Source organism: Pristiophorus japonicus, chromosome 3, assembly GCF_044704955.1.
Source record: "Pristiophorus japonicus isolate sPriJap1 chromosome 3, sPriJap1.hap1, whole genome shotgun sequence".
Lineage (NCBI taxonomy): Eukaryota > Metazoa > Chordata > Chondrichthyes > Pristiophoridae > Pristiophorus > Pristiophorus japonicus.
Window position 1 is genome coordinate 157,113,849 of NC_091979.1, and position 11,009 is coordinate 157,124,857.

The following is an 11,009-nucleotide window of genomic DNA, read 5'->3' on the forward strand; positions in this document are numbered from 1 at the left end:
AACACCGAGATTCAATAATACTGCCCGCCCACTTTTTTTTGTCGTAAAGATCATATTTGCCGAAACTAGTGGCCATGAGATCGCCCGCCGTCACTTTCACCACCTCGCACATATATGGCCCACAATATCGCTCGCCCAAAAAACACCCAGAAAAAGTGGAACTAACCGGAACTAATCACAGCATTATGGACGCCATGTTCTACATCACATGTCGCGTCCTTTAAAAGGCTGCTGTGCTTCAACCTCAGGGGAGTTCGGATGTACTCTGGAGGTCGTTGGAGTTGATGTGAACATCTGTACAAACATCTTGATCATACTGTGACCGATTGGAATTTAATAGGTGTCTTCGTCGGGACATTCATTGTTTGTGACCATTCGGTGAAAAACAGAGAGCTATTGCAATGGGGCCTATCCTTTCTCACCCTCGCTTGGTGATCAATTACATGCTGCAGACTCGAGATCGCCGAAGGTACGCTCCACAGCATTATGTGCCTAATGTAAGACGTGCCAGACTGATGAGGAGGACCAGACGTTACACCCCCGCCCCCCGCAAGTACAGGGAGAAGCAGTCTTACCTCGACTTGCCCGACACCACCTGCCTTCGGAGACTGCGCTTCCACAAAGAGGTTATCACTGAGGTATGCCAGCTCATAAGGGGAGATCTGCAGCCAGCCAGCACCATCAGTACTGCACTGTCTGTCAAGGTCAAAGTCACCGCGGCACCGTGGCACTGTCGTTCTACGTGTCGGGTTCTTTTCAGGCCTCAGCTGGCGACATTTGCGGTCTGTCTCAGCATGTCACACATTGCTGCATTAGACAGGTCACTTAAGCCCTGAACACATGCAGGTGGGACTTTATCAGCTTCTCTATGACCAGGGAGGCACAGAGTGAGAGGGCTCTAGGATTCTCCAGAATTGCAAACTTCCCCAAGGTGCAGGGAGCAATAGACTGTACGCACATCACGATGCAGGCACCTTTTCAAGATGTAGAGGTTTTCAGAAACGGTAAGGGATGCCACTCCCTGAATGTACAACTCGTTGTCGACCACCAGCAAATTATAATGGGAGTGAATGCTAAATTTCCGGGCAGCATCCATGATGCTCAAATCCTACATGAGAGCACAGTATCTGGCTTGTTTAACAATCAGCCACAAGCTCAATGCTGCATGCTTGGTGACAAAGGATATGGCCTTGCCACCTGGCTGATAACCCCCCTGCGTGACACCCACACAGAAGCCGAGAGGCGATACAACGAGAGCCACTTGCAATATCATGGAGAAAACCATTGGAGTGTTTAAGCAGTGCTTTAGATGCCTGGGCTACTCAGGAGGCGAGCTCCAATACCACCCTGAGCAGGTAGCTCAATTCATGGTTGTTGTGTCCATAATAGAGTAATGTAACTGAGCACTGTAGACGTGAGTAGGTGTGACCTTAGTTCCTTTATTCTAACTCCAGCGTGCCGGCACAGCATGGGAGGCCTGCTTATATACAGTGCTCCCAAGGGATGCTGAGATCCCTTGGGACTCCAACAGGTACGCCCTCTGGTGGCGGTACAATACTGGTTACATAGGGTTGCATACAAAACATCACTCCGCTCCCAAAGTCAATAGTACACGTATTTAGAGGGTGAGATGATCTGGGGCCTTTCGCTCCCTAGTCGATCGTCTTGGTACAAATGCAGGTGCAGGTGAGTTGGTAGGTTCTTTGCTGGGGTGCTGTGCAGCTGGCCTTGCTGGGCTGTTGGAGATGGTGAGTTCGGCTTCGTGGTCAACCGTGATGTCGGTTGCCACTTGTGTGTGTGTCGGAGGGTTGAAGTTGGTGGTGTCCTCTTTGGGTTGCTTGTGGCTGTCTGTGAATCGCAGTTTGGTTTAGTCCAAATGCTTTCTGCAAGTTCGTCCATTTGCGAGTTTGACCTGAAACACCCTACTCCCTTCTGTTGCTATGACAATGCCAGCAAGACATTTGGGACCATGTCCACAGTTGAGTACAAATACAGGGTCATTGACTGCAATATTGCGTAACAAATTTGCGCGATCATGGTACATGCTTTGTTGATACCGCCTGCCCACGACGTGATCATGGAGATCAGGGTGAACACGAGAGAGCCTTGTTTTGAGTGCCCTTTTCATGAGCAGCTTGGCTGGGGGAAACACCGGTGAGCGAGAGGGGTCTGATGCGATAGCTGAGCAGGACTCGGGACAGGCGGGTCTGCAGGGAGCCTTCCGACACACGTTTCAAGCTTTGCTTGATGGTTTGGACTGCCCGTTCTGCCTGGCCGTTAGATGCGGGTGTGAACGGGGCAGATGTGACGTGCTTGATCCCATTGCGGGTCATAAATTCCTTGAATTCCGTCCAGTTCAACTTTTAACATGATTGGTGGACATTTCGTGGTGGAGGTGTGCATCCCGTACACTTCTGCCTCCTCGGTTCGAGTCTGTGGTTCAGTTTGATCCGCCATGGATTGATCTTCCTCTGCAACGCGGTGGTTTGCAGGATTTGCAGCTCGTCTGCATGTTCGCTGGAGGTGTCCCATTGTTCCACAGCCTTTGCACGCATAGTGTTTGAAGCGGCATTGATGGGCCCGATGATCACCTCCGCAGTGCCAACAAGGTGTTAACTGTCTCGCATTAACGTTTGATGGCGGACTCTGGGTCATCTGAGGTCATGCAGCTGCAGCCATGTATGTTCTGCCATATGCATTCCTGCCTGAAAACAATGTTACTTTGTGTACAGTACTTGCCAAAACCTCCTTATTCTGTGAAATTTGTTTGGTGTTATCGCTGGTGGACATAAATGCCTGGGCTATCGTTATGGCTTTGCTTAGGTTCAGTGTTGATAAACAGTCAATAGTTTGTGAAGGATAACTTCATGGCCAATGCCAAGCATAAAGAAGTCTCTTAGCATTTGCTCCAGGAATCCATCGAATTCGCAATGTCCTCCAAGGCGCCTTAGTTCGGCGATGTAGCTCGCCACTTCCTGGCCTTCAGACCGTTGACATGTGTAAAATCGATACCTTGCCATCAGAACGTTCTCCTTCGGATTTAGGTGCTCCCGGACAAGCGTGCACAGTTTTTCATATAGTTTGGTTGTTGGTTTCACCGGAGCAAGAAGATTCTTCATGAGGCCATAGGTTGTTGCCCCGTTGAGGAGGATTGCCCTTTGTTTGGCATCGTTCTCATCCCCTTCCAGCTCATTGGCCACGAAGTATTGGTCGAGTCCCTCCACGAAGGCCTCCCAATCATCCCCTTCTGAGAATTTCTCCAGGATAACAACAGTTCTCTGCATTTTCACATGATGGTTCGTTATCTCGTCGCCAGTTGTTGTGTCCATAATAGAGTAATGTAACTGAGTACTGTAGACCTTAGTGTGACCTTAGTTCCTTTATTCTAACTCCAGAGTGCCGGTATAGCATGGGAGGCCTGCTTATATACAGTGCTCCCAAGGGATGCTGGGATCCCTTGTGACTCCAAAAGGTGCACCCTCTGGTGGCGATATAATACTGGTTACCTAGGGTTGCATACAAAACAGTGGTGGTGTGCTCCATGTTGCACAACTTGGCTATCAGGAGGGGACAAGAATTGCCTGATGAGTCTGACAGTCCACCTCACCAGAGAGAGGAAGAGGAGGATGAGGAGGCGGACGCTGGTATTGGCCCACACAATCAGGCTGACGCTGAAGCCATGCCCCCACCCCCCTGTAGACCACTTGAAAAGGCCTGTGGTAGCATGATAGCTGCAAGAGCCTTACATCAGGAGCTCATCAATGAGCGCTTTGCCTGAAAGAACGTTGGTGTTATTTACAAGGCTGAAACACTGCTGGGTGTGCAGGTCATACATCAATGGTGGGCATCACCTTGGTGACAGTTAAAGTTGAAGTTGATTGAAGTTAAGTGTAATTATACCTTTTGATGTTAAGGAATCACCAGTGTGTAACGGTGTAGCTATCTGAGCCAATGCGAAACAAGCTTTTGTTAAATAAAAAACATTTAAACCGAACATTTATCTGAAATCATCAGTATTTCTGTAAAAACCAACTATTCCCCGCCCCCCCCTCCCACCAGCTTCTCCTCCCCACCTCAACCCCTTCCCCTCCTGACTCCGAGTCATCTGGCCGAGGAGCCCTTCAGGCGATGCATCATGGGGAGGAGTGGGGGAATGATGGCCGAACCGCTGCTTGAACGGATACGGGAGAGGACGGTCCTGAGGTGGGAACGTGCTCTGAGCCAGAAGCAAGATGTTGCTCCTGGCTCTCGTGTGGTTGGCAATGGGGGTGTGGCACCTTGGGGTGCAGTGCCGCACTCCGGGACCACTGGGAACTCTCTGCCATCAGTGTTCCTGGCTACCAGCTCCAGGGCCTCCACCATCCCTTCCATGTTATATCTTATTTATTGGACAAAAACTCGGTGCCAACTATGTTCTTGGTGCTTAGTAGGCTTTTTGTTGCTGGTGAATCTCTCTTGTGCCTCCCACAACAGCCAAATAAGTACACACCACAGCCACACACGCCTTCAGTCCCTCTCAGCTCCCTCTCTCTCTGTCTCCTCTTCTGCGCATGTCATGATGACCCTTGACCTCCTGAATCGCAGGAATGGACCATTGCCATGCCATTACTAAGGATGGCCACACTTTACGGCAGAAGATCAGAGAGATTTAACGCCACTGCCCATTTCATATCGCTCGGGGTAACGCCCAATTTCAAAAATGGAGACTAGGTGCTTTGAGAATGGGCAAAAAGCCGGCGATCTGAAAATCCATTTTACCGCCCGCGCCAGAAATAACGCCCATTTTTGGACGATCTGCACAAAAGTGTAAAATCTAGCCCATAGACTCCTGGATAGAAGGCTCAGCTGCAGCATCCATTGACGTGACCACCTGCTCCATGGTAGACTGCAGAGTGCTGATGCTTTGTGTCAGAAAGCCACATAAACTGGAAGCGAACTCTTCCATATTGCCAGTCATGGTGCATCAGTTCCTAGGTAGCTCCAATGCCTTCAGCAATTGCTGGCGCACATGGAAAATCTACCTTTTAAAGACTGAATTTGGCATCTCTGTCCTTCAGTTGAGCTGGGACCCGAACTTACACTCCAGCGAGCATTTCGCACTAGCATCAACTCCTGCTCACTTGTTCTGTGTGTTTCACCTTGCACACACTCCATCGAATTCATTATCAATCTCACCAGAGGTCCCGATTTCCATGCTGGTGCTTGAGAGGGTTGTCTTACTTCAAGTCTTCTGCTGCAAGGTTTAAGTCATTGGATGGACCTAGAAAAAGGGGAGAGGACATGGTTCAGTATGACATGGAAAGGTTAGGCCATCATCATCATCATCATAGGCAGTCCCTCGGAATCGAGGAAGACTTGCTTCCACCCTAAAAATGAGTTCTTAGGTGACTGAACAGTCTAATACGAGAACCACAGACCTTGTCACAGGTGAGACAGATAGTTGTTGAGGGAAAGGGTGGGTGGGACTGGTTTGCCGCACGCTCTTTCTGCTGCCTGCGCTTGGTTTCTGCATGTTCTCGGCAATGAGACTTGAGGTGCTCAGCGCACTCCCGGATGCATTTCCTCCACTTGGCCGAGGACTCCCAGATGTCGGTGGGGATGTTGCACTTTATCAAGGAGGCTTTGAGGGTGTCCTTGAAACATTTCCTCTGCCCACCTTTGGCTCGTGTGCCATGAAGGCGTTCCGAGTAGAGCGCTTGCTTTGGGAGTCTTGTGTCAGGCATGCGAACAATGTGGCCTGCCCAGCGGAGCTGATCGAGTGTAGTCAGTGCTTCAATGTGGGGATGTTGGCTGAGTCAACGACGCTAACGTTGGTGCGTCTATCCTCCCAGGGGATTTGCAGGATCTTGCGAAGACATCGTTGATGGTATTTCTCCAGCAATTTGAGGTGTCTACTGTATATGGTCCATGTCTCTGAGCCATACAGGAGGGCGGTATTACTACACCCTGTAGACCATGAGCTTGGTGGCAGATTTGAGGGCCTGATCTTCGAACACTCTTTTCCTCAGGCGGCCGAAGGCTGCACTGGTGCACACGAGGCGGTGTTGAATCTCATCGTTAATGTTTGCCCTTGTTGATAAAAGGCTCCCGAGATATGGGAAATGGTGCATGTTGTCCAGAGCCACGCCATGGATCTTGATGACTGGAGAGCAGTGCTGTGCGTTGGGGATAGGTTAGTGGAGGATCTTTGTCTTACAGATGTTTAGTGTAAGGCCCATGCTTTCGTAGGCCTCAGTGAAGATGTTGACTATGACTTGGAGTTCAGCCTCTGTATGTGCGCAGACGCAGGCGTCGTCCGCGTGCTGTAGTTCGACGACAGAGGTTGGGACGGTCTTCGATCTGGCCTGGAGACGACGAAAGTTGAACAGGTTTCCACTGGTTCTGTAGTTTAATTCCACTCCAGCGGGGAGCTTGTTGAGTGTGAGGTGGAGCATGGCAGCGAGGAAGATTGAGAAGAGGGTTGGCGCGATGACGCAGCCGTGTTTGACCCCAGTCCGGACGTGGATTGGGTCTGTGATGGATCCGTTGGTAAGGATCACGGCCTGCATGTCGTCGTGAAGCAGGCGGAGGATGTTGACCAACCTTTGGAGGCAGCCGAAACGGAGGAGGACGCTCCTTGGACCCCCGCGGTTGACAGTGTCAAAGGCCTTTGTAAGGTCAAAGAAGGCCATGTACAAGGGTTGGTGCTGTTCCCTGCATTTTTCTTGCAGCTGTTGTGCTATAAAAATCATCTCCATTGTACCCTGTAGGGGACGAAATACGCACAATGACTGGGAGGAGCTCCTCAGCCACAGGGGGAAGACGGTTGAGGAGGACTCTAGTGATGACTTTCCCAGTGGCTGATAACAGGGAGAATCCTCTTTAGTTGCTGCAGACGGACCTGTCCCCTTTTTTAAAGATGGTCACGATCACTGCATCTCTGAGATCTCCAGGCATGCTTTCCTCCCTCCAGATGAGAGAGATGAGGTCATGCATTCATGCCAACAGTGCCTCTCCGCCATGCTTCAGTGCCTCAGCGAAGATTCCATCCGCTCCCGTAGCCTTGTTGTTCTTAAGCTGTCTTATGGTTTTTTTCTACCTCGTGCAGGACTGGGGTTTTACTGAGGTGGTGGCGGGTAGCATGTTGCGGGATGGAGTCGAGGACACTCGAGTCAAAGACAGATTCTCGGTTGAGGAAATCTTCGAAGTTCTCCTTCCAGCGGGCCCTGACTGCCTTGGTGTCCTTGATGAGTGTCTCCCCGTTTTTGGCCAGCAGTGGGGTGGGGCCTTGGGTGTTTGGGCCGTAGGTGGCCTTGACTGCGATGAAGAATCCTCGCACATCATGGCTGTCGGCAAGCTGCTGTAACTCCTATGCTTTCTCCACCCACCATCTGTTCTTTAGGTCACGCGTTTTTTGTTGGACCTTGGCCTTAATGCTGCCTTTCTGCTCCCGAATTGGGTTGTTGTTTTAGGCTCAGAAATGCCCTGCGCTTGTGATCTATTAGTTCTTGGATCTCCTGCTCATTCTCATCAAACCAGTCCTGGTGTTTCCTGGTTGAGTGACCGAGCGTCTCTTCGCAGGCACTGGTTATGGAGGCTTGGAGTGCTGACCAAGCGCTGTGGGCATTCGGGGTCATCAAGGCACACCAGATTAGCAGTGAGGTTCTGGCTGTATAGGGCTCTCTTAGCTGGGTCTTTGAGTGACCCGGCATTAACTTTTTTGTGGCATTGCTTCTCCTGCTGTCGCTGCTTTGGGGCTATGTTGATGTTAATGATGGAACGGATTAGGCGGTGGTCTGTCCAGTAGTTGTCAGCTCCTGTCATGGTGCTGGTGATGTGCACAACCTTGCGATCTCTGGCTCGAACGATGACAGAGTCGAGCAGGTGCCAGTGTTTGGAGCGAGGGTGTTGCCACGATGCCTTGTACTTGTCCCTCTGGTGATACAGGGTGTTGGTGATGACAAGTTCATGTTCTCGACATTTTGTCAGGAGCAGGATACCACTGGAGTTGGTTTTCCCTACCCCCTCTCTGCCGATCACGCCTTCCCAGAGGGCTGTGTTCTTGCTGACCCTGGCGTTGAAGTCACCGAGGAGGATCAGTTTGTCATCCACAGGGACACGGGACAGGGATTTTTCGAGACTGGAGTAAAAATTCTCTTTCGTCTCATCTGTCGCATCAAGTGTTGGGGCATACGCACTGATGACTGTGGTGCATTGATTCCGGGATAGAATGAACCGGAGAATCATGAGATGTTCATTAATCTCACAGGGGGTGATACGTCCTTACTACACAGTATAAATGCATACGAGGCCCATGCTTGAGAGAAGGTCAGTCTGTGACCTGTCCTTTATTCCTTAGCACTCAAGTGATGAAGGTGGGTGGAGCTTCCCCTTTTATACCTGAAGGTCCAGGTTAGGAGTGTCTCCCACCTAGTGGTCAGTGTTCTCACGGTGTACAACTTAGGTCAGTTTATACATGGGTTACAATGTTGGTTGAATACATGACATCACCCCCCCCCCAAAGTCTTATTGGGATCACAGGTTGAGTCTCTCTGGTGGTTTACGTTCCCTTGTAGAGCGCCTGAGTTGGGGCTCCGGTTGTTGGGCGCTGGCCTGAGTGTCTGCTGTTTGCAGTGCCTCAGGCCTGTCCGGACTGCCCACAGTGACTGGGCTCTCCTCCCTTTGGTTCCGGTGTTCGGTCACCTGTGGTGGAGTGAACTTGATATCGTGTTCTTCCTCTGCTTCTTCTATGGGGTTGCTGAACCTCCTTTTTGTTTGATCCACATGTTTGCGGCAGATTTGTCCATTGGTAAGTTTAACTACCAAAATCCTATTTCCCTCTTTGGCAACCACAGTGCCTGCGAGCCATTTGGGCCCTGCAGCGTAGTTGAGGACAAAAACAGGATCATTTACATCAATACATTGCGCCCTCGCATTCCTGTCATGGTAGTGATATTGTGACTGGCGCCTGCTCTCGACAATTTCTTTCATGGTGGGGTGTATAAGGGATAATCGGGTTTTGAGCGTCCTTTTCATTAGTAGCTCTGCGGGTGGAACCCCTGTGAGCGAGTGTGGTCGGGATCTATAGGCCAACAGGAGGCGTGATAAGCGGGTTTGTAGGGAACCCCCTTGGAATCTGAGCATCCCCTGTTTGATTATCTGCACTGCTCGTTCTGCTTGGCCATTTGAGGTCGGCTTGAACGGTGCCGTTCTAACATGGTTAATTCCATTGCCTGCCATGAAGTCCTGGAATTCAGTGCTTGTGAAGCACGGGCCATTGTTGCTGACCAAGATGTCCGGTAGACCGTGGGCGGCGAACATTGCCCGTAGACTTTCTACCGTGGCAGAGGATGTGCTTGAATTTAAAATGTCACACTCGATCCATTTGGAGTAGGCGTCTACTACAACCAAAAATATTTTCCCCATGAAAGGACCTGCGTAGTCCACATGGATGCGTGACCAAGGCTTGGCGGGCCATGGCCAGGGGCTAAGGGGGGCTTCCCTGGGCGCATGGCCCAGCTGGGCACACATGTTGCACCTGCGAACACAAAGTTCCAGATCTGCATCTATCCCTGGCCACCAATCGTATGACCTGGCAATTGCCTTCATCGTGACAATGCCCGGGTGCCCATTGTGGAGTTCTCTGATGAACACCTCTCTGCCCATCTGGGGCATGATTACACGGTTTCCCCACAGTAGGCAATCGGCCTGAATCGAGAGTTCATCCCTGCGCCTGTGAAATGGTTTAAATTTCTCAGGGCATGCCCTGTATGTGGCTGCCGAGTCCCCATTCAGGACACATTTCTTGACTAGAGACAATAATGGGTCTCTATTTGTCCAGACTTTAATCTGATAGGCTGTCACGGGTGAGCCTTCGCTTCCGAAAGCTTCAACAGCCATGACCATCTCAGCACCATGTTCGGTAGCCCCCTCAGTGGTGGCTAGTGGGAGCCTGCTGAGTGCATCGGCGCAGTTTTTGGTGCCCGGTCTGTGCCAAATTGTGTAGTCATAGGCAGCTAACATGAGTGCCCACCTCTGTATGCGGGCCGATGCGTTTGCATTTATGGCCTTGTTGTCGGCCAAAAGGGACGTTAGGGGTTTGTGATCTGTCTCCATCTCAAATTTCCTGCCAAACAGGTACTGGTGCATTTTCTTTACCGCATATACACATGCGAGCGCCTCCTTTTCTACCATCCCATAGCCCCTTTCTGCCTGGGACAGACTCTTGGAGGCATAAGCTACCGGCTGTAACTGACCCTTGGCATTGACATGCTGCAACACACACCCGACACCATAGGACGACGCATCGCACGTTAACACAAGTTTCTTACATGGGTCATATAGCGTTAACAGATTGTTGGAACATAACAAATTGCGTGCTCTATTAAAAGCCCTTTCCTGGCTGTCCCCCCAGACCCATTCGCGACCTTTGCATAGGAGCACGTGTAGCGGCTCTAGCAGCGTGCTCAATTTGGGAAGAAAGTTACCAAAATAGTTCAGGAGCCCCAGGAACGAACGCAGCTCCGTCGTGTTACGGGGTCTGGGTGCTCTCTGGATCGCTTCCGTCTTGGATGCAGTAGGGCTTATCCCGTCTGCTGCTACCCTCATCCCCAGGAATTCTACCTCTGGAGCTAGGAAGACGCACTTCGTCTTTTTCAGTCGCAGACCTACCCAGTCCAGTCTGCGTAGCACCTCCTCCTGGTGTGGAGGTGTTCTTCAGTATCGTAACCCGTAATGAGGATGTCGTCCTGAAAAACCACCATCCCTGGAATCGACTTGAGGAGGCTTTCCATATTTCGTTGGAAGATCGCGGCGGCCGAGCGAATCCCGAATGGACATCTGTTGTACTCAAACAACCCCTTGTGTGTCGTGATGGTGGTCAGCTTCTTCGACTCAGCTCCTGGGTCATGTAAGCTGAGGTCAGGTCCAATTTTGAAAAAAGTTTGCCACCGGATAGCGTTGCAAAGAGGTCCTCCGCTCTCGGTAGCGGGTACTGGTCTTGGAGTGACACCCGATTGATGGTGGCCTTG